Source organism: Pleurodeles waltl, chromosome 8 (assembly GCF_031143425.1).
Source record: "Pleurodeles waltl isolate 20211129_DDA chromosome 8, aPleWal1.hap1.20221129, whole genome shotgun sequence".
In the NCBI taxonomy this organism is placed as follows: domain Eukaryota; kingdom Metazoa; phylum Chordata; class Amphibia; order Caudata; family Salamandridae; genus Pleurodeles; species Pleurodeles waltl.
The window spans coordinates 1,523,404,591-1,523,426,692 of NC_090447.1; the positions used below are offsets into that span (position 1 = coordinate 1,523,404,591).

Sequence of the window (22,102 nt, forward strand, 5' to 3'; positions counted from 1 at the left end):
GAACTTTCTGTCACTGAAATGAGAGGAAAATGTTTTTTTTGGGACAAATTGTGAGGTTTGCAAAGGATTCTGGGTAAAGGAACTTGGTGAGTGCCCCACAAGCCAACCCATTCTGTAATCCCATAGGTGTCTAGTTTTAAGAAATGTCCTGGTTTGCTAGGTTTTCTTAGGTGCTGAATGAGCTAGGGGCCCAAATCCACAAGTAGGCACTTTGCAAAAAACAAGTCAAATTTCAATGTAAAAATGTGATGTGTCCATGTTACGTTTCCTGTCGCAGGCACTTGGCCTACCCACGCAAGTGAGGTACCATTTTTATCAGGAGACTTGTGGGAAAACAGAATAGAAGAACAAGTGTTATTGGCCTTTGTCTTATTCAACATTTTTTCTTTCCAAATGTAAGACAGTGTGTAAAAAAGACATCTATTTGAGAAATGACCTGTAATTCACATGCTAGTATGGGACCCTGGAATTCAGAGATGTGCAAATAACCACTGCTTCTCAACACCTTATCTTGTGGCCATTTTGGAAATACAAAGGTTTTCTTGAATCCTATCTTTCAATCTTTATATTTCAGCAAATGAATTGATGTACGACCGGAGTAGAATGAAAACCCATTGCAAGGTGCAGCTCATTTATTGGCTCTGGGTACCTAGGGTTATTGATGAACCGACAAGCCCAATATATCCCCGCAACCAGAAGAGTCCAGCAGACGTAACAGTATATTGCTTTAAAAAATCTAACTTCGCAGAAAAAAGTTACAGAGTAAAACGTGGAGAAAAACAGTTGGGTTTTTTTTACGTCAATTTTATTATTTTTTATTTATGTTGTTATTTCAGTAGGAAAACACTGTAGGATCTACACAAATGACCCCTTGGTGAATTATAAATTTTGTCTACATTAAAATGGGGTATGTCCCAGTAAAATGCCAAAATTGGGTTGAAAAACTGCGTTTTCTGATTCAAGTCTGCCCGTTCCTGAAAGCTGGGAAGATGGTTATTTTAGCACCGCGAACCCTTTGTTGATGCCATTTTCAAGGAAAAAACACGAGCCCTCATCTTCAGCCCTTTTTTCACTTGTTTGAAAAAACGAAATTTTTGCTGCATTTTGGCAAATTTCTTTGTCTCCTTCAGGGGAACCGACAAAGTCTGGGTACCTGTAGAATCCCTGGGATGTGGGGAAAAAAGGACTAAAATTTGGTTTGCGTAGCTTATATAGACAAAAAGTTATGAGGGCCTAAAAGCGAAGATCCCCAAATAGACAAAAAAATCCCTGGCGCCCGAGAAGGAAAAGTCCTGGCAGCGAAGGGGTTAAACATTGGCAGCGAAGGGGTTAAACATTGGCAGCGACGGGGTTAAACACTGGCAGCGAAGGGGTTAAACATTGGCAGCGAAGGGGTTAAACATTGGCAGCGACGGGGTTAAACATTGGCAGCGAAGGGGTTAAACATTGGCAGCGAAGGGGTTAAACATTGGCAGCGACGGGGTGAAATATTGGCAGCGAAGGGGTTAAACACCTCGTTTGAATCTGTGCTGCTGTGAGCGCTCGCGCATGCGCAACATCGCGCTGGGGGAGCGGAGACGGGCACCCGAGCTGAAACATTCAGCAAGCAGCTGAATGAACAAGCACCCTCTGACGTAGGGGGTGCAGATTCGGACGGGGGAGCGTCAAGCGTCAGAACACCCGTTGAGAGGAGCAGTTTAAGACGGCGAAATTGACGAAATCGCCTGTGCGCATACGCACAGTTCTGCGCATGCGCACATAGTAGAGCCGACCCGATTCGGACGGGGAGCGGCTAAAGATAGAACACCTGGCTCATGTCCGTCCCTGGGTTGTTTCTCCTCCTGCTGCAGCTCATAGGGCACCCTTTCCTGTCTGAGCATGCGCAGTACACCTTAGATTTTCCGTAAGCATGCGCAGTTATAACATCACTTTCCCGCGCGTGCGCACTGGCCCCGTCTCCATCCTTCCATCTCCAGGCTCATGTCGGCCACCTGGGTTGTTTCTCCTGCAGCTCACGAGGCGCCGTTTCCTGTCTGAGCATGCGCAGTACACCTTAGATTTTCCGTAAGCATGCGCAGTTATAACGTCACATTTCCGCGCGTGCGCACTGGCCCCGTCTCCATCCCTCCATCTCCAGGCTCATGTCCGTCCCTGGGTTGTTTCTCCCGCAGCTCACGAGGCGCCGTTTCCTGTTATAACGAGAAAGAACGCGCAAGAGAAACGAGCGACAGGAAACCATAAAAAGTGAGTGATGTTGTGAGGGTGACTCTCCGTGCTGCAGGAGGGCGGGTCTGCGGTGAATATTAGAGACATCCGAGCAGAGGCCCCCGAGCTGCTTCCTTCCTGCGGGGCCGAGGCCGGGCCTGGGCTGCTGCCGGGGCCCTGGGAGGACGGGAGCCGGAGGCCGCCCCTCTCCGCTCTAGTCTGTGTCAGAGAGCAGAGTGGGATATGTGTGAAGGAATGTAACTCTGTATTCACCGTATTATTCAGCCGGCAGCCTGGTACAAATAGGGACTCTCCACTCCGCGGGAACCAAAAACCGAAGTGTAGCAGGAACCCTTTCAGTCCTTGGCTTTAGTTTTGTAATTCATTTTTTTCAGGTGTGTTAGTGCATTTGGTGTAAGTCCACTGAAGCAGAACTGCAGTTCTTTGATTTCACTTTTGTGGGAAGTGAAAGCTTTGACCGGGAAACTAAGGAGGACCCGTGACTAGACCGCCTCTGTTAACCCCGTTCTAAAGACCCCATTAATAGCTGCCGCAGAGAGAACAGCTTTGTATCTGGATGTCCTCCTAAGCACACTTCTGTTGAAGCCGAGAATGAGGATCAAGAGGAAATGAGTTGTAGGTCGGAGGACGTGAACTTGAGGTGGGGAGATATGTGTTATGCTGCTGATTGCATGCAGGGCATCACAGGTGTTACTGATCTCAAGGCACCGGCTCATTCGTTTCAGACAGCTGTGCATGGCTTACGAAAGCACTGCAAATGCAACTAAATACAAATGAAGTAAACTGGATTCTTTGGTGTTTCAAAATATATCTATTAATGCATTTACCATTTTTGGTATAACAGCTTTGATTCCCAATGACTCCATATCTTTTGAATGTTTCAAATCGGGACATAAATGAATATGTTTAAAATATTTTCCCCGAAGGTTCTCTGGAGTCATATATGTGATCTATAACAAGCCTCGGAAAAACGGTCTACATTTGAATGGCACTGATTGATCGCTGGGTTTACCGCCAGCCTCTGGCCTGTTGTATATATCATGCTCTCTCCATTGGCAACCCCCAATAATAAAAAAGTTCTATTTGAGTCTGTATCATTGGCTGAGTAGTATCAGCTCCCGAGCCTAAGGCGCTACAAGGAAATAAACATTCCATATGAGTTACGGTAACACAGGTGAACCTCTACAAATACCAGGTCAAACCTGGCCTGTGCGTCTGAGAGTTCCCAGTTCCATAAAATAACACTTGTTGTTGCCCCTACTGGGACTTCATTTCCTGCATATTCAGCAGAACCGTGTTTGGTGTTTACCCAGAGTTCAACAACATGTACATTGATTAACTGTATCTTAACAAAGAACACGCTTTATAGATCCCTGGGCCTTGTCCAGGTTTGCGTAGGTCGCTACAAATTTTGAAAGTTCCTTAAGACCCAAATAGTAAACCCTGAGCTAGAGGGCCTGACTCCGAAGGAGCAAGGTCTGCCAACCTGGGATCCTGTTTAATCAAAATGGAACAGCGACGTTCCGAGGAAATAGCACAATTTGCATTGCAGAGGAAACAGAAGGCTCTTTGAGCCCAACCCACCAAAATGTCGGGGTTAATGGCCCCACCCGACTCCTTGGCCTGAAAACCCATTTCCCAAATTTTCGTTAAAGGACCATTCTGATGGATACAACTACCTGTGGATTCCTCACTCATTGAATTTTCCCCCTGCACCAGCTTTCAACTGAAATTTTCTTCCCAGTCTCTTCACGTCGTCGAGGACGTCACAATTGCCCACGCAACACCGTCTGACGTCATACAGGCAATAAGAGGTTCTTGCCGACGTCAGTTCCCTTTTTTCCGTGCCTTCTAACGATGGTTATTCTTCGAGGGAGCTACTGTTTCTACTCTGCGTAGTTACAGTTACTGTTTCTTTCTTCGAAAAGAAAGCATGTCTCGGCGAAAGTCGGGTTTTAAGCGTGCAGGGAGTGCAAAGGCAAAATGTCGGTGACAGACCCACATATAGACTGTTTGTGGTGCCTCAGCTCTGACCACGACGTGGAGAAATGTGACTCCTGTCAACGAATGAACCCGAAGGCTTTGAAGTAGCGTGAGTCAAAACTCTTTTTGGCGAAATCCAAGAAGAAGGAAAAGCGGCATCGGTGCAAGTCATCTTCACCTAGGTCCCATCGGCGGCGGCGTGAATCTTGGCGCGGGTCGAGTAGGGAGCGGTCACACTCGAGGTCGCCTTCTGTTCGACGCCAAAAGACATGGGAGGTTAGCCCACCATCATTCCGCAGGCGCCTCCTGCATCACCGACTTAACCGGCTTCGCCGACTTTGCCTATGACTCCACCATCTGTATTTGAGGTTCCTCAACGTCAGGAGTTCTCACCGGCTTCTCGGACGCCGGGGCCGGCGCCGATGTCACCACGAGCCCATGCTCCGCAGTATCCGGCTTTCCTGGCCCCAGGTGCTGACAGTTTCTCATTTTTAAATGCGATGTTAGCCATTTTCCAAAAAATGGCTCTAGGTGGTGGACCTGCTGGTCCTTCGGGGCCATTGGCCTTTAATATGGGTGCTCCGGCTCCTTTACGACCGGCACCTTTCATGCCCTTCCTTCCAATGGGAGGTGCTGGCTCGGCGCCGGTTCCTTTGGCGTCGACTTCACAGCCTGTGACGCTAGTAGATCTGCTGGTCCGGCGCCGAAGAGTTCTCCTGTTCATCCTTTGCCTCATTCGGCGCCGTAGAAGTCCTCGGCGCCGATGGATCCGGCGTCAGATGGATCCGTGGATCGGCGTCAGGCATCGACATCAGCTGACGCCCTGTCTGCACCAAGGATTGAAGCCAGGTTACATTCAAGAACGCTTGCTCTTCGCCTCCTTGAGGAGCAGGAGTATCGGAAGGAGGTCCTGGAGGAAGGGGAGATTGATGAACATCTGGGAGATCTCCAGGATTTGGATACGGCAAGTGGCTTAGACACCTCTCCAGAGTGGGACTTAACATCTCCTGGAGAATATACAGAGGAAGCTGCTTCATTCCACTCTGTAATAAGGAAAGCATCTGACTTTTTGGACCTTCCCTTGCCGGTGTCTGAATCTAAGCCCAATATAGTGACAGAGGTGTTACATCCTGCTTCGACAGTTGCAGAGCCACTTCTGTAATTTAATGAGGCTCTGTTAGACCCAATTTTAGAGATCTGGAAAAAGCCAGTGTCATCTTCGGCCGTTAATAGAACAGTGGCACGCAGATATCGTGTGGCTCCTGCGGATCCAGGCTTTTTGTCTAGGCACCCGACCCCAGAGAGCCTGGTGGTTCAGGCTTCATGTTCATTTAGGACTGCCCCAGGCTCGTTTCCGGGGGTGCCTTCGGACAGGGACACAAAGAAGATGGACCAATCTTCCAAGAAAGAGTTTTCATCATGCAGTATGGCTCTCAAGTCTACTAATGCCACATGCATTTTGGGCAGATACATCTACGCCCTTATGGAAGAGATAAAGTCGTCCCATACGGAGGTGCCTCAGGAGGTGTTGAGTCTGGTTTTGGATGCTCAAGCTGCGGCAACCCAAGTAATCCAGACGGGACTGGACACTACTGATTCTGTGGCCAGAGCTATGGGCACTGCCATTGCTACGAGGAGACAGGCCTGGCTTTGTTCTTCTGGATTTTTATCTGATGTTCAGTCAGCCCTGCTGGATCTTCCCTTTGATGGGGATAAACTTTTTGGTTCTAAGGCGGACTCAGCCCTTGAGAGATTTAAGGAGAGTAGGGCCACAGCGAAGTCATTAGGCTTGGAGGCCTCCTCTTCTGCTTCGAGACTGTTCAGAAGATTTAGGGGGTTTGGTCGTGGCTCATCCTCCTCCTTTCGGGGCAGATTTCAGCAGCAACCCGCCACTGCTCTCCCCTATAGATCATACAGGGGGAGGGGGAGGGTCCGAACCAGAGGAGCCGCCCAGCAGCACTCTGCCTCTGCCTCTTCCTCTGGAGGGGTGCAGCATGGGAAGCAGCCTTAGTCTTCCACCAATTCCTTTACATACCACTCCTGTTGGGGGGAGGTTATTGAACTTTCTCCACAAGTGGGAGGAAATAACATCAGACTCCTGGGTCACCAGTATTGTGGGGAAAGGCTATGCTCTTCCCTTTCGGGAGTTTCCACCCCCCATCCCGCCCGTCCATCCTACTGTTCAGAAGAGCATCTCCTGTTACTAGAACAGGAGGTTCTAGTCCTCCTTTCAAAGGGTGCAGTGGAGTTGGTTCCAGAGCAGGGGAGGGGTCAGGGTTGTTACTCAAGATACTTCCTGATCCCCAAGAAGGATGGTCGGTTGAGGCCAATCCTGGACCTGAGGATTTTGAATTGGTTCCTCAAGCAGGAAAAGTTCAAGATGCTGACCTTGGCTCAGGTGCTTTTGGTGTTTAACGAAGAAGAGTGGATGGTGTCTGTCGACTTGCAGGATGCTTACTTTCATATCCCGATACTCAAGTCGCACAGGAAGTATCTCCGGTTTGTGGTGGGATCGTGGCACTATCAGTTTGCGGTCCTTCCGTTTGGTCTTACTTCGGCACCTCGAGTCTTCACAAAGGTGATGGCGGTGGTTGCAGCAGAGCTCAGAAGGAAGTGGATAGTGGTATTTCCTTACCTAGACGATTGGTTGATCAAAGCCAAGTCTCCGGAGCTTGTGCTGCGTCACCTGCAGTCGACAACCTAGTTGTTGTACGACCTGGGTTTTTCGGTGAACGTGCCCAAATCTCACCTGGAGCCCTCTCAGCGCCTCCTGTTCATAGGGGCAGTACTGGATACAACATTGAATCGCGCCTTTCCTCCGCCTCAGAGGATTCAGGACATTCAGGCGTTGGTTCCAATGTTTCAAAGTGGAGCGGTCATTCCAGTCCTCAAGGTCCTACGTCTGCTCAGTCTGTTCGCTTCTTGCATTCTGTTGGTCACGCATGCCCGCTGGCACATGAGGGCTCTTCAGTGGTGCCTCCGAAAGCAGTGGTCTCAGCACAAAGGAGATCTCGAGGGATCGGTAAAGATCTCCAGGGATGCTGCAGTGGATCTAAGATGGTGGGTTGCGGACGGCAATCCTTCCCGAGGAAGGCCGTTCTCTCAGCCTCCGCCAGTGACCACAGTAATAACGGATGCTTCCACTCTAGTGTGGGGAGCTCATCTGGGGGACCTGGAAGTCAAAGGTCGTTGGTCTCCAGTGGAACAAATGTTTGATATAAATCTGTTGGAATTGCGGGCAATATGTCTGGCTCTCAAGGCCTTCCTCCCTTCCCTTCGCGGTCAGTCGGTTCAGGTCCTGACGGACAACACTACCGCGATGTGGTATATAAACAAACAGGGAGGAGTAGGGTCGTACCTTCTCTGCAGAGAAGCTCTGCGGCTACGGTCCTGGGCAAGGGATCATTGGATTTGCTTGATAGCGAATCATCTGGCCGGAGTCTTGAACGTGCGTGCGGACAGTCTCAGTTGGCACTTCTCGACCGATCACGAGTGGTGTCTTCATCCAGATCTAGTCCGGCGACTCTTCCCGATGTGGGGAATCCCTCGGGTAGATCTTTTTGCCACTCGGGGGAATGCGCACTGCCCGTTGTTCTGCAGCCTCCAGTATCCGGTGCAAGGGGCGTTGGGGGACGCGTTTCAGATATACTGGTGCGACCAGTTGCTTTACGCGTTTCCCCCCCATACCTTTGATTCCTCGGGTTCTGAGGAAAATTCGCCAAGACCGGGCTCAAGTCATCTTATTAGCTCCGGATTGGCCAAGGAGGGTATGGTATTCAGATCTTCTCCAACTCTCTCTGTGCCCCCCGCTCCGTCTCCCTCACAGGGCAGACCTCCTCTCGCAGTCGCAGGGGCAGGTTTTAAACCCCCACCTCCAGAGCCTGCACCTTCATGGCTGGAGATTGAACGGGGCAACCAGAGTTCCTTTTCTCTCCCGCCTGAGGTAGTGGATGTTATTTTATCGGACAGGCGACACTCCACTAAATCTATCTACGCTAGCAGGTGGGCAAAATTTGTGTGTTGGTGTGGAGAGAAGCAAATTGATCCCTTACGTGCCCACTTATCAGATATCTTGTCTTTTGCGTTGTCCCTGGCACAGAGGGGTTGTGCAGTGGCTACAGTCAAGGGCTATTTTTCGACCCTGTCAGCCTTTCTGTGTCTTCCAGACCAAACGTCTTTATTTAAATCTCCTTTAGTATTGAGATTTTTAAAAGGCCTCATTAATAAGTTTCCTCCCACTCCTTTCATTATGCCTCAGTGGGATTTAAATCTAGTCTTAACGTTTCTTATGGGCTCACCGTTTGAGCCAATGCATTCTTGCCCCATAAGGTTATTGGTTTTGAAGACTGTTTTCCTTGTTGCAATTACTTCAGCTAGAAGAGTGAGTGAGCTGCAGGCTCTTTCTGTTAAACCCCCATATACATCCTTCTATGTAGATAAGGTGGTGTTGAGGACCAAGGCTGCTTTCTTGCCGAAGGTTGTTTCACCCTTCCATTTGAGTCAGACTATTACTCTCTCCTCTTTTTATCCTCCGCCTCATCCTTAGAAAGAGGAAGAAAGGTTGCATCGTTTAGACCCGAGAAGAGCGCTAAGCATCTACGTGGACAGAACGAAGGATTTTAGATTGGAGGATCAACTCTTCATCGGGTACGTGGGAAAGAGGAGAGGAAAGGCAGTCCACAAGAGAACACTCTCCAGATGGGTCATTCTTTGCATTAAGCTGTGTTATTCTCTGGCAAAGAAAGAACCCCCTGATGGAATAAGAGCTCATTCCACCAGAGCTGAGTCGACCTCTTCGGCCTTGGCTAGGGGTGTTCCTGTGGTTGACATCTGCAAGGCCGCAACTTGGTCATCCCTCCACACTTTTGCAAAGCATTACTGCTTGGACTCGGAGGTTAGGAGGGATGCCCATTTTGCACGGTCAGTGCTGCAGGATTTCTTTGTTTGACCATTCAGGCACCCTCCACCGAGTGCGGTACTGCTTTGGGACTCTATTCAATGAGTGAGGAATCCACAGGTAGTTGTATCCATCATAAGAACGAGTTACTTACCTTCGGTAACGCCTTTTCTGATGGATACACTAGCTACCTGTGGATTCCTCACTGTCCCTTCCGCCTCCCCGTTGCCTGTCTGGTCTTACCAAGTTATCCTTGGGTGAGCTCCTCTTGGTAGTTTATTACTTTCATATGTAGTGTATATATTTATGTATATAAGTACATGTTTTTTGAAAAAAAAAAGAGAGAGAGAAAGGAATTTGTGAGGTTGCTATACATAGTATGTATGTATATATTTTTGCATATTGACATTTTTGAGTTGATGTTTTATCTATTTGGTTTAATTAAATATTGTTGTATAAGTATTTGTTTCAATTGCCTGTTCGTCTCAGAGGCACGTAAAAAATGTTGGTACTGACGTCGGCACGTCGGCGAGGACCTCTTATTGTCTGTATGACGTCAGACGGCGTCGCGTGGGCAGTTGTGACGTCCTCGACGACGTACAGAAGCTAGGAAGAAGATTTCTGTCAAAAGTTGGCGCAGGGGGAAAATTCAATGAGTGAGGAATTCACAGGTTGCTAGTGTATCCACCAGAAAAGGCGTTACCGAAGGTAAGTAACTCGTTCGTTACGTCTAAAAGCTTGTCTTGGCATCCTCGCCAGACGCGATCTATGCCCTTCTTCGGGTCTTTGGAGGACTTTTTTAAAAAGGTAACTAAAGTAGGATCCAGTTCTGGCATCTCAGTCACCTTAGTGGAGAAATCCGGTCTGGGGCACTCAGACCGCAACCTGGAGCGAACCTCTTTATCGAAACCATGTCTAATGTGCGATTCCACATAATCTGCCACGTCTGGAGGGGGCATCCATAATGAAGATCGGGATGCACAATATCCTCCGGTTCAACCGTAATGACCTTGGGCGTAAGAAGAGGCTCCTCCTGGTGGTGGGACTTCTTTTTGCGCTTACGGGGAGGATTTTTCCCTTGATCAGATGAATGGTCCGAAGAGGAAGAAACCAGATCCTCTCTGGACTTAACCGTCTGAGAGGAGGAAGCTTTATAGTCGTACTCCTTGGCCATAGCCCTAATAAGGCTCTCAAAGTCCGCAACATGCAAGTTAGAACTCTGCTTGACACTTTGGGATCCTCCAGACAGAGAGGGCTCCTCAATTGCTTGGACGCCCAAGGGGGGTACCCATCCCTGCTGTTCTGCAAAACCAAGAAGATGGTGTTTGATCGGTCTGATAGCCTGTGCCAAGGCTTGATTAACTGTATGACGCACTCCAGCGTCCAAAGCATAGACCAAGTCTTGCTCAAAAGAGGCAGCAGAATCATCCATGTAATATTCATCCCCAGTTTGGTCTTCATAACCAGCCATGCTGCAAATGCAACAGATAGGGTTCCAAAGGAGCTATAAGGATGAACAAAGAAGGTAGAGAAAAATTCAACCCTTAGCAAGGGTGTAATTATATGATCTATTTTTTATATATCTATATATCTCTCTCTCTCTATATATATTTATATATATATATATATATATATATATATGTGTGAATAAATAGGATGTGGAGGGAGCTCTGCCTTAAAAACCAGAAAAAATCAGGCCCAGCTTGAATAGGAATCGTTTGCATCCCCAATGGAGCATGGAAGACGTGCGAATGCGCTAAAAATAGATAATATGCCTGGAAATAGAAAGAAGACTGCGTGGCAAAGCCGTGCGTCCTTGCTCCCCTGCTCCTGCTCCACAAAGAAGAAAGGTAGCGATTTGAGCAGCCGCCCCTGGGAGGAAATAACGCTCCCTTAAGAATGAAAATAACACAATTAAATGGGCGCACGCTGCGCTATACAACGCACATGTAACATACTAAGAAACTAAACAAAAGCACTTAACTGGCTGCGAAGCAGCAAAGAAAGAGGAGTGAAGTTATGAGGATCAGCGTTATACAGGGGCTCCCTTCTATGGATCAGAACGTTAGAACCCGAGGGGAGTACGACAGTTACCAGGGGGGCGGAGATAGTCCAGACATTTGTGTTGCACTTGGCACAGTTGTACTGGAGCCCAGTGTGTGGGGGACCCGGGGAGCTAGAATCAAATTCATAGCAAATGTTCCTCCACCAGTCCTCAAAGAGGATGACAGACTGATGCTTGACCGGGACCAGGGGTAGGTAGAGTTAGGGGAATCAATAGGACAACTTAAGAGGGGAAAGTCCCCAGGCACAAATGAGTTTCTTTTGGAGTTTTTAAAAGCATGAGAGGGAAGCTAACTGGCCAACTCCAAGACATATTTTACAAGGTCAAGAAAAGGGATGACTTCTATGTGATCTACGATCCACAACCGTAGTTCTTATACATAAACAGGGCAGACCAGCGAAGCACTGCTCCTTTTACAGACTGATTAGGCTACTCAACTCTGAGGTTAAGATTCTGGCGAAGGTCCTCGCAAATCATCTTCTACTCATCATAGGTAAACTGGGAGCCCCTGATTAGTCTAGCTTTATGCCGTTACTCGCGCTCCCTGACTTGCAGCTCTATTACTGCTCAGCCCAATTGTAGGTGATTACTGAAGGGCATCCGCTGCCCAGCATGAGTCAGTAGTACTAGCAGACAGGCAAATTATGGACCTGGATGAATACGTCCATATGGTGTACAGTACATAATAACTAATCCGACCTGTCTCTCTGACAGAGTCAGCAATTGCAATATGGAGGACAGCAACACAATGGATGGGAGGGTGATCCTGGAAACCCCCGTGTGGGACTCGAACGAGCTGAAAGAGCTCTGATCACTGGAAGAAGTGGAGACTATGGGATAAGCTGGGCAACTCCGAGGTGGGGGATGTGTGGGGCTCCCAAGGGATTCTCTCCTTCCAGGAGTTGCAGAGACAATATGAGCTCTCCAACAGTCAATAACTGCACTACATGCAACTACAGTACACACTCATGAAACACAGTGCTAAAGTACAAGACACCACAGAGTAGATGTAAGGAAATGCCTCCTTGGCATGGTTACCCCCTGACTTTTTGCCTTTGCTGATGCCAAGTTATGATTTGAAAGTGTGCTGAGGCCTGCTAACCAGGCCCCAGCACCAGTGTTATTTCCCTAACCTGTACCTTTGTTTCCACAATTGGCACACCCTGGCATCCAGGTAAGTCCCTTGTAACTGGTACCCCTGGTACCAAGGGCCCTGATGCCAGGGAATGTCTCTAAGGGCTGCAGCATGTCTTATGCCACCATAGGGACCCCTCACTCAGCACAGACACACTGCTTGCCAGCTTGTGTGTGCTGGTGGGGAGAAAATGACTAAGTCGACAAGGCACTCCCCTCAGGGTGCCATGCCAACCTCACACTGCCTGTGGCATAGGTAAGTCACCCCTCTAGCAGGCCTTACAGCCCTAAGGCAGGGTGCACTATACCACAGGTGAGGGCATAGGTGCATGAGCACTATGCCCCGACAGTGTCTAAGCAAAACCTTAGACATTGTAAGTGCAGGGTAGCCATAAGAGTATATGGTCTGGGAGTCTGTCAAAAACTAACTCCGCAGCTCCATAATGGCTACACTGAATACTGGGAAGTTTGGTATCAAACTTCTCAGAATAATAAACCCACACTGGTGCCAGTGTTGGATTTATTAAAAACTGCATACAGAGGGCATCTTAGAGATGCCCCCTGTATTTTACCCAATTGTTTAGTGCAGGACTGACTGGTCTGTGCCAGCCTGCTGCTGAGAGACGAGTTTCTGACCCCATGTGGTGAGGGCCTTTGTGCTCTCTGAGGACAGAAACAAAAGCCTTCTCTGGGTGGAGGTGCTTCACACCTCCCCCTGCAGGAACTGTAACACCTAGCAGTGAGCCTCAAAGGCTCAGGCTTCGTGTTACAATGCCCCAGAGCACTCCAGCTAGTGGAGATGCCTGCCCCCTGGACACAGCCCCCACTTTTGGCGGCAAGTCCAGAGGAGATAATGAGAAAAACAAGGAGGAGTCACTGGCCAGTCACGACAGCCCCTAAGGTGTCCTGAGCTGAGGTGACTCTGACTTTTAGAAATCCTCCATCTTGCGGATGGAGGCTTCCCCCAATAGGATTAGGGATGTGCCCCCCTCCCCTCAGGGAGGAGGCACAAAGAGGGTGTAGCCACCCTCAGGGCTAGTAGCCATTGGCTGCTAACCCCCCAGACCTAAACACCCCCCCTAAATTGAGTATTTAGGGGCTCCCAGAACCTAACAAGATAGATTCCTGCAACCTAAGATGAAGAAGGACTGCTGAGCTGAAAAACCTGCAGAGAAGACGGAGACACCAACTGCTTTGGCCCCAGCTCTACCGGCCTGTCTCCCCACTTCAAAAGAACTGCTCCAGCGACACGTTCCACAGGGTCCAGCAACCTCTGAAGCCTCAGAGGACTACCCTGCATCTAAAAGGACCAAGAACTCCAGAGGACAGCGGCTCTGTTCCCTAAAGACTGCAACTTTGCAACAAAGAAGCAACTTTTGAAAACAACACGTTTCCCGCCGGAAGCGTGTGACTTGGTACTCTGCACCCGACGCCCCTGGCTTGACTTGTGGAGAACAAACACTACAGGGAGGACTCCCCGGCGACTGCGAGCCCGTGAGTAGCCAGAGTTGAACCCCTGAGCCCCACAGCGACGCCCGCAGAGGGAATCCAGAGGCTCCCCCTGACCGCGACTGCCTGCTTCAAAGACCCGACGCCTGGTAGGGACACTGCACCCGCAGCCCCCAGGACCTGAAGGATCTGACCTCCAGTGCAGGAGCGACCCCTGCAGGTGGCCCTCTCCCTTGCCCAGGTGGTAGCTACCCCGAGGAGCCCCCCCACCCTTGCCTGCCTGCATCGCTGAAGAGACCCCTTGGTCTCCCATTGAATCCTATTGCAATCCCGATGCCTGTTTGCACACTGCACCCGGCCGCCCCCGTGCCGCTGAGGGTGTACTTTCTGTGCTGACTTATGTCCCCCCCTGTGCCCTACAAAACCCCCCTGGTCTGCCCTCCGAAGACGCGGGTACTTATCTGCTGGCAGACTGGAACCGGGGTACCCCCTTCTCCATTGAAGCCTATGCGTTTTGGGCACCATTTTGACCTCTGTACCGGACCGGCCCTGAGCTGCTGGTGTGGTAACTTTGGGGTTGCTCTTAACCCCCAACGGTGGGCTACCTTGGACCCAACTTTTAACCCTGTAGGTGGTTTACTTACCTGCAAAACTAACAAACACTTACCTCCCCTAGGAACTGTTGAAAATTGCAGTGTCTAGTTCTAAAATAGCTGATTGCCATTTGTGTGAAAACTGTATTTGCTATTTTGCTAATTCAAAGTTCCTAAGGGAAATACCTTTCATTTAAAGTATTGTTTGTAAATCTTGAATCTGTGGTTCTTAAAATAAACTAAGAAAATATATTTTTCTATATAAAAACCTATTGGCCTGGAATTGTCTTTGAGTGTGTGTTCCTCATTTATTGCCTGTGTGTGTAAAACAAATGCTTAACACTACCCTCTGATAAGCCTACTGCTCGACCACACTACCACAAAATAGAGCATTAGAATTATCTCTTTTTGCCACTATCTTACCTCTAAGGGGAACCCTTGGACTCTGTGCATGCTATTTCTTACTTTGAAATAGTACATACAGAGCCAACTTCCTACAATATCTAATGCAGTATAGGTGGGATTGGCTTTGGCCCCTGGGGCAGGGTTCCTGGATGCCCAAGGACAGCGGGGAAGGCTCTACATGCCACCCAAAAAGTCACAACACTATAGAGTGTCCAGCTACTTGCAGCCGGAGGAGGACAGGGAGGCTGACGCACAGCACTCTGAGCTCGACACAATGGCGTTCACTAAAGGTGACCTGCTAGCTTTGTTGCAAGAGTTCATTAAAGAACTTAGAGTTAAAATTGGACTTGACAAACTCCCTCAGTGCTTTGTGCTCCGACCTAACCACAAGACTCACAATATTACAACAGGATGTGGATTCAGTGGGGATCCAGTGGGGAAACGCACACTAGATTTGGAAACGCAAAACAAGTCTATGGAACAGTGCTTGAAGAAACTGGACGATTCCAACACCGAGACCCGGGAACACCAGCACACTGCCCTGTTGAAGTGTGAGGATCTTGAAAATCGCTTCCGAAGTGACAACATCAGTCTCAGAAATTTGGAAGAGGGAGTGGAGGATTGTGACCTTGAGGCATTTGTACCTGGTCTTTTTGGCATACTCATAGGAGACCCGCAGATTTCAATCTGGGTGGTGTGGGCTCACCGGGTGGGCCCACTACCGACCGCAGAAGGAAGACGACCTCACGACGTGCTGATAAAACTATACTCATTTAAGATGAAGGAAGCGATACTGCAGGTGGCCCAAAAAGAGGACACTGTCTCCTTTCAAGGAACAATATGTTCAGCATACTAGGACATAGCTCCTGCCACGTTAGCAAGAAGACTGCAATTTAGACTGATTACAGACTACCTCCGCAAGAGCAACCTGAAATACCGCTGGACCTTCCCATTTGGACTGGCCTTCTCCTGTCAAAACAAAACGCACCACTTCACTGAGGTAGACGAGGCAACAAACCTTCTGGGCATAACGATTTCCGACACAGCTAACCCAAACAACAGAAAAAAACGTACCCCTGGTGAAGCCTACACCCAGGGGAGAACTGAACCAATGGCTTGAGCAGAGGCATCCCAAGAGGGAGGGGAGAAAAGGAGACTGAGGACCTGCGACCGCCTCTTCCTGAACTTCTGCCTTACCAGACAATATCCTTTTGTCTCTCCTTTGAAGATGGGCTCTACAGGGGCTAAGAAAGGGGAGGGAATGTCTTATGGTGGTCCTGTACATTTGTGAGGGCCCCCATATATAGGGGACACTGGCACCTCTAGAACACAGCAGTATACTGCTACAGCTATTAGGCCCATGGTTTTCTCCTAGCCCCATGCATTTAACTATTCATTTAGAATGTTAAGGCGGGTTTTGCCAAAACGCTTATAGTGTTCTACTGCTATATAAATGATAGACTACTTACGGGACTAGCGTCCTTACTTGTTTCAGAATGCTGTTCTTTGTTGTTGACCATAAGTGGGCTTATATGAGGATATTTGAGAGGATGCACCCAGGGTCAGTATCAGTCTCCTGGACGGGAAAGGGGAGTGCAGGAGGGGAGGTGAGGAGTAGCAGGAAGTAAGCTGAGCGAATCTACCAGGCAGACCAAATGTTGGTCCCATTAACGTGGAATGTGAGGGGTCTTAATTTCCCCTCTAAGAGACAAAAGATATGGAAATATCTCCTAGACGCGAGGTATGATATTGTAGCCTTACAGGAAACCCATTTGAAACATGGTGAAGAGGTAGACTCTGACATAGGAGCTATCCCACGGCGTGTAGGCTGTCCCATATCACAAAACCTAATGGGGTGGCCTTTTTTCCACGTATCCCTGGCCTTTCAAAACATTGCACATAAATCTGACAAGGAAGGGAGATTATTGAGGGTAAAAGGCCGCACATGTACGATAGCTACCATGTATGCTCCTAACACGGCTCAAGCTGTCTTTATCAAATCTTGTCTTGAGCAGCTAGGGGAATTTGCAGAGGGAGATATTATCCTACTGGGTGATTTAAACTTGATATGGGATAAGGATGTAGATAGCTCTCACCCGGCACACTCGCCATCAGCCAGCTTCTCCAAATCCTTGACAAAAATGGTGGCTGAATTAGGGATACTTGATACTTGGAGACATGTACACCCAGACACTAAGGACTATACTTTTTTCTCTGACTTGCACTGTACTTACTCCCGACTTGACTACATATTTACAAGTCAATCCCTTGCCCAGAGCATCCTTTCATCCGTATTTCATCCCATAATAATTTCTGATCATGCCCCAGTACAGCTGAATTTGAACTGGTCACAGGGGTACCACTAGGTAGCGGAGGTGGTTTTTCCCTATTCCTATCATTCGAGATGGGACGCTTCGCAACAAAATTCGCGAAGCAATTAGGGAGTTTTTTTACTCTTTATGACCCTCGAGATACCGACGTGGCTAATAAATGGGAGGGAGATGTGTTTCACTGATGTCGACTCTTAACAAGCAAAAAGCCCAGGAATGCATAACACTAGAGGCTGAAGTAAAGAAGGCAGAGCAGACACAATAATTCCCCCCTCTACAAACACAACGGAATGTCACAGCAATTAGAGGGAAACTGCATGCTATTTACACAAACAGAGCAGAGTTTACCATGCTTCGCCTTCGCTATGGGGCATATATGCAGATCAAATCAAATCATAAACATTTATGAAGCGCGCTACTCACCTGTGCGGGTCTCAAGGCGCTAGGGAAAGGGGGTTACTGCTGCTCGAAGAGCCAGGTCTTGAGTCGTCTCTGGAATGCGGAGTGGTCCTGGGTGGTTCTGAGGTTGGTGGGGAGGGAGTTCCATGTCTTGGCCGCCAGGTAGGAGAGGGACCTCCCACCCGCCGTGGTGCAGCTGATGCGGGGGACGGCGGCGAGAGCGAGGTTGGCGTAGCGAAGATGACGGGTGGGTGTGTAGAAACTGAGGCGGCGGTTGAGGTATTCGGGTCTCTTGTTGTGGAGGGCTTTGTGTGCGTGGGTGAGGAGACGGAAGGTGATCCTTTTGTTGACGGGAAGCCAGTGCAGGTGTCTTACGTGGGCAGAGATGTGGCTGTTGCGGGGTATGTCGAGGATGAGGCGGGCGGAGGCGTTTTGAATTCGCTGCAGACGTTTCTGGAGTTTAGCGGTGGTTCCTGCGTATAAGGTGTTTACCGTAGTCTAGTCGGCTCGTGACGAGGGCGTGGGTCACGGTCTTTCTGGTGTCGGCGGGGACCCAACGGAAGATCTTTCGGAGCATGCGGAGGGTGAGGAAGCAGGAGGATGATACGGCGTTGACTTGTTTGGTCATGGTGAGAAGTGGGTCCAGGATGAATCTGAGGTTGCGTGCGTGGTCTAAGGGGGTCGGTGCGGTGCCAAGGGCCGTGGGCCACCAGGAGTCGTCCCAGGCAGTCGGAGTGTTTCCGAGGATGAGGACTTCCGTTTTGTCTGAGTTCAGTTTCAGACGGCTGAGTTTCATCCAGTCTGCAACGTCTTTCATTCCATCTTGCAGGTTGGTCTGGGTGCTGGTGGGGTCCTTGGTGAATGAAAGTATCAGCTGAGTGTCGTCGGCGTAGGAGGTGATGATGATGCTGTGTTTGCGTACGATGTCGGCGAGGGGGCTCATGTAGACATTGAAGAAAGTCGGGCTGAGCGATAAGGCCGCAGATGATCTCGGGGGGGGGTCTGAGCGGAAAGGTGGGAGGTAGACTCTTTGTGAGCGGTTGGAGAGGAAGAAGGTGATCCAGTCCAGGGCCTGTCCTTGGATCCCGATGGAGCGGAGGCGGGTTATTAGGGTGCGGTGGCAGACGGTGTCGAAGGCAGCCGAGAGGTCGAGGAGGATGAGGGCTACTGTTTCTCCGTTGTCCATCAGGGTTCTGATGTCGTCTGTGACTGAGATGAGGGCGGTTTCTGTGCTGTGATTGGCTCGGAATCCGGACTGAGAGGGGTCGAGTAGGTTGTTGTCTTCAAGGAAGTTGGTAAGTTGCTTGTTGACGTCTTCTCTATGACTTTGGCCGGAAAGGGGAGGAGCGAGATGGGGCGGAAGTTCTTCAGGTCGCTTGGGTCCGCTGTAGGTTTCTTCAGTAGGGCGTTGACTTCAGCGTGTTTCCAGCTCTCGGGGAAGGTAGCAGAAGAAAACGAGCTGTTGATGATGGTCTGGAGGTGCGGGGCGATGATGTCGTCGGCTTTGTTGAAGATGAAGTGTGGGCAGGGGTCCGAGGGGGCACCGGAGTGGATGGAGTTCATGGTTGCTTTGGTCTCTTCCGTGTCGATGTGAGTCCAGGCATTGAGGGTGATGGCTGGGGTTGGAGGTCCTGTGGTGGTTGGCTGGGTCTGGTGTCCGAAGCTGTCGTGAAGGTCAGTGATCTTATGATGGAAGAAGGTGGCGAGGGAGTTGCAGAGGTCTTGTGAGGGCGTGATGGCGTTGGCATTAGGGTTGGAGAGCTCTTTGACGATGTTGAAGAGTTCTCTGCTGTTGTGGCTGTTTTTGTCCAGTCTGTCTGTGAAGGAATTTCTTTTGGCGGCACAGATCAGTTGGTGGTGTTCGCGGGTAGCGTTCTTGAGGGCAGTCATGTTATCTGCGGTGTGGTCCTTGCGCCAGGCTTTCTCGAGGGTGCGACAGGTTTTCTTTGATTCCTTAAGGGTGTCTGTGAACCAGAGAGTTTTTTTGGTGTTGGTTTGTCTTGGGAGGCGTCTGAGGGGAGTGAGGTTGTCTGCGCAGTTGGTGATCCAATTCGTGAGGCTGAGGGCTGCGTTGTCGGGGTCGGAGGAGAAGGTGGGTTGGTTGTCGCTGAGAGTGGAGAGAAGCTGTTCCTCTGCGATTTTGTTCCACTGTCGGCGTGGGATGGGTTGTGTGCGGAGGTGGCGAGTCTCGCGTCGGAAGTTGAAGTGGACACATCTGTGGTCGGTCCAGTGTATAGCGGAGGAGTGGCTGAAGGATACGTGGTTGCTGGAGGAGAAGATGGGGTCGAGCGTGTGTCCGGCAATGTGGGTGAGGGTGTTCACCAGTTGCTTGAGACCGAGGTTGTCGAGTAGGGCGGTGGTGTTGGGGTCGTTGGTTCTATTCCAGGTGGAAGTTGAGGTCACCGAGGAGGATGTAGTCCGGCGAGGCAAGGGCGTGCGGGGAGATGAAGTCAGTGATAGTCGCTGAAGAGGGCACGTGGTCCAGGGGGTCGGTAGATGAGAGTTCCTCTGAGGGTGGTCCTGGGGTCTGTGTGGATCTGGAAGTGCAGGTGTTCGGCGGTGAGGGGGGTGTCTTCGGTGGAGGTGGTGACGTTGATGGAGTCCTTGAAGACAATGGCGATTCCTCCACCTACTTGGTTGGTGCGGTCTCTCCTAGTGATCATGTAGCCGCCGGGGATGGCTATGGCGATGTCGGGGGCCGAGGAGGCGTTCCTCCAGGTCTCTGTGATGAAGGCGACGTCCGGTGCGGTGGAGTCCAGGAGGTCCCATAGTTCGGCGGCGTGCTTGTGGACGGAGCGTGCGTTGATCAGGATGTATTTGAGGTGGTTGTTTGCGCGTTGGCTGGCGGGCGTGGTAGTTTCGCGGTGGAAGGTGAGTTTGCAGGTGCGACATACGAAGGGTCCGTGGGTGCGTTTCGGGTTGGCTTGGAAGCAGGTGCTGGAGAGCCCCGGGTTGAGGACGTGGAGGGTTTTGGGGTCGTAGCGGTGCTGCGGGGTTTGGGAGTGCGGGGGCCAGGGGTCGTGGCGCTGGGCGCGGTCCAGGCGCGGACGGGCGCAGACGGGCTTGCCTTTGGCGCGCCAGCGGCGTGGCCGCGCAGCGACCCCCTTATGAGGGAGGAGGGGGGGGGAGGAGGGGTCGGGAACCGAAGAGAGAAGAGCCAAGAAGGAGGTAAAGAAGAAGAGGAGCCAGGAGTCGGTGCGGAAGATAGAAGAGCCAAGAAGAAAGGTAAAGAAGAAGAGGAGCGGAGAGTCAAGTAAGAGGAGAGACCTGAGAAGCAGAGGATACGAAGAACACAGAAGAAGAACACAGCCGAAGAAAGAAGAAAGCACACGCAGGTCGCGGTGCAGAAGAGAAGGAGGAAACACAGATGAAATACACAGAAGAAGAGCACAGAAGAAGAACACAGATGAAGACAGAAGAAAGAACACGCAGGACGGGGTACAGGGAAGAAAGAAGAACACAGATGAAGAATACAGATGGAGAGCACAGGGGAAGATCAAAGATGAAGAAAGAAGCAGGAGAGGAGGTGAGTAGCGCGGGGCAGGGCGAGAGGCTGGGCGGGGGGAGTACTTACTGTAGTTTCGCAGGACTTGCTTGGAGGTTTCAGGAGCCTGGGCTGGTGGAGCTGCAGCGACTGGGGGAGCGACCTACCCTTGGGTCAAGGGTCGCTAACTCTGTCGCGCAGCGGCAGCCATAAGAGGGAGGAGGGGTCAGCTGGGGGCGGGGGCAGGAGGGGGGGCGACGAATGGGAGCAGGGGGGGGCGGGGCGAGCAGGAGGTGGTGGCGGGAAAGCGGAGGATGGGGGGGGTCAGGTAGAGGGGAGGGGAGAGAAGATAGGGGAGGGGGGGTTAAAGGTGGCGGGGAGTAGGGAGAAAGATAGGGGAGGGGGGTTACAGAGGTTAAAGGTGGCGGGGAGTAGGAAGATAGGGGATGGGGGGTTACAGAGGTGGAGGGGAGTGAGGAAGGTCAGATAGAAGAGTCAGGAGTAGAAGAACCGAAGAGAGAAGAGCCAAGAAGAAGGTAAAGAAGAAGAGGAGCCAGGAGCAGAAGAACCGAAGAGAGAAGAGCCAAGAAGGAGGTAAAGAAGAAGAGGAGCCAGGAGTCGGGAGCAGAAGATAGAAGAGCCAAGAAGAAAGGTAAAGAAGAAGAGGAGCGGAGAGTCAAGGAAGAGGAGAGACCTGAGAAGCAGAGGATACGAAGAACACAGAAGAAGAACACAGCCGAAGAAAGAAGAAAGCACACGCAGGTCGCGGTGCAGAAGAGAAGGAGGAAACACAGATGAAATACACAGAAGAAGAGCATAGAAGAAGAATACAGATGAAGACAGAAGAAAGAACACGCAGGACGGGGTGCAGGGAAGAAAGAAGAGCACAGAAGAAGAACACAGATGAAGACAGAAGAAAGAACACGCAGGACGGGGTGCAGGGAAGAAAGAAGAGCACAGAAGAAGAACACAGATGAAGACAGAAGAAAGAACACGCAGGACGGGGTGCATGGAAGAAAGAAGAGCACAGAAGAAGAACACAGATGAAGACAGAAGAAAGAACACGCAGGACGGGGTGCAGGGAAGAAAGAAGAACACAGATGAAGAATACAGATGGAGAGCACAGAGGAAGATCAA

General features: G+C 50.3%; 1 pseudogene; it reads left to right on the plus strand.

Moving 5' to 3' along the window:
* Window positions 1–2,076: 2,076 nt before the first annotated feature.
* Window positions 2,077–22,102, plus strand: part of LOC138248893 (zinc finger protein 850-like) — a 200,477-nt pseudogene continuing 180,451 nt past the window's right edge.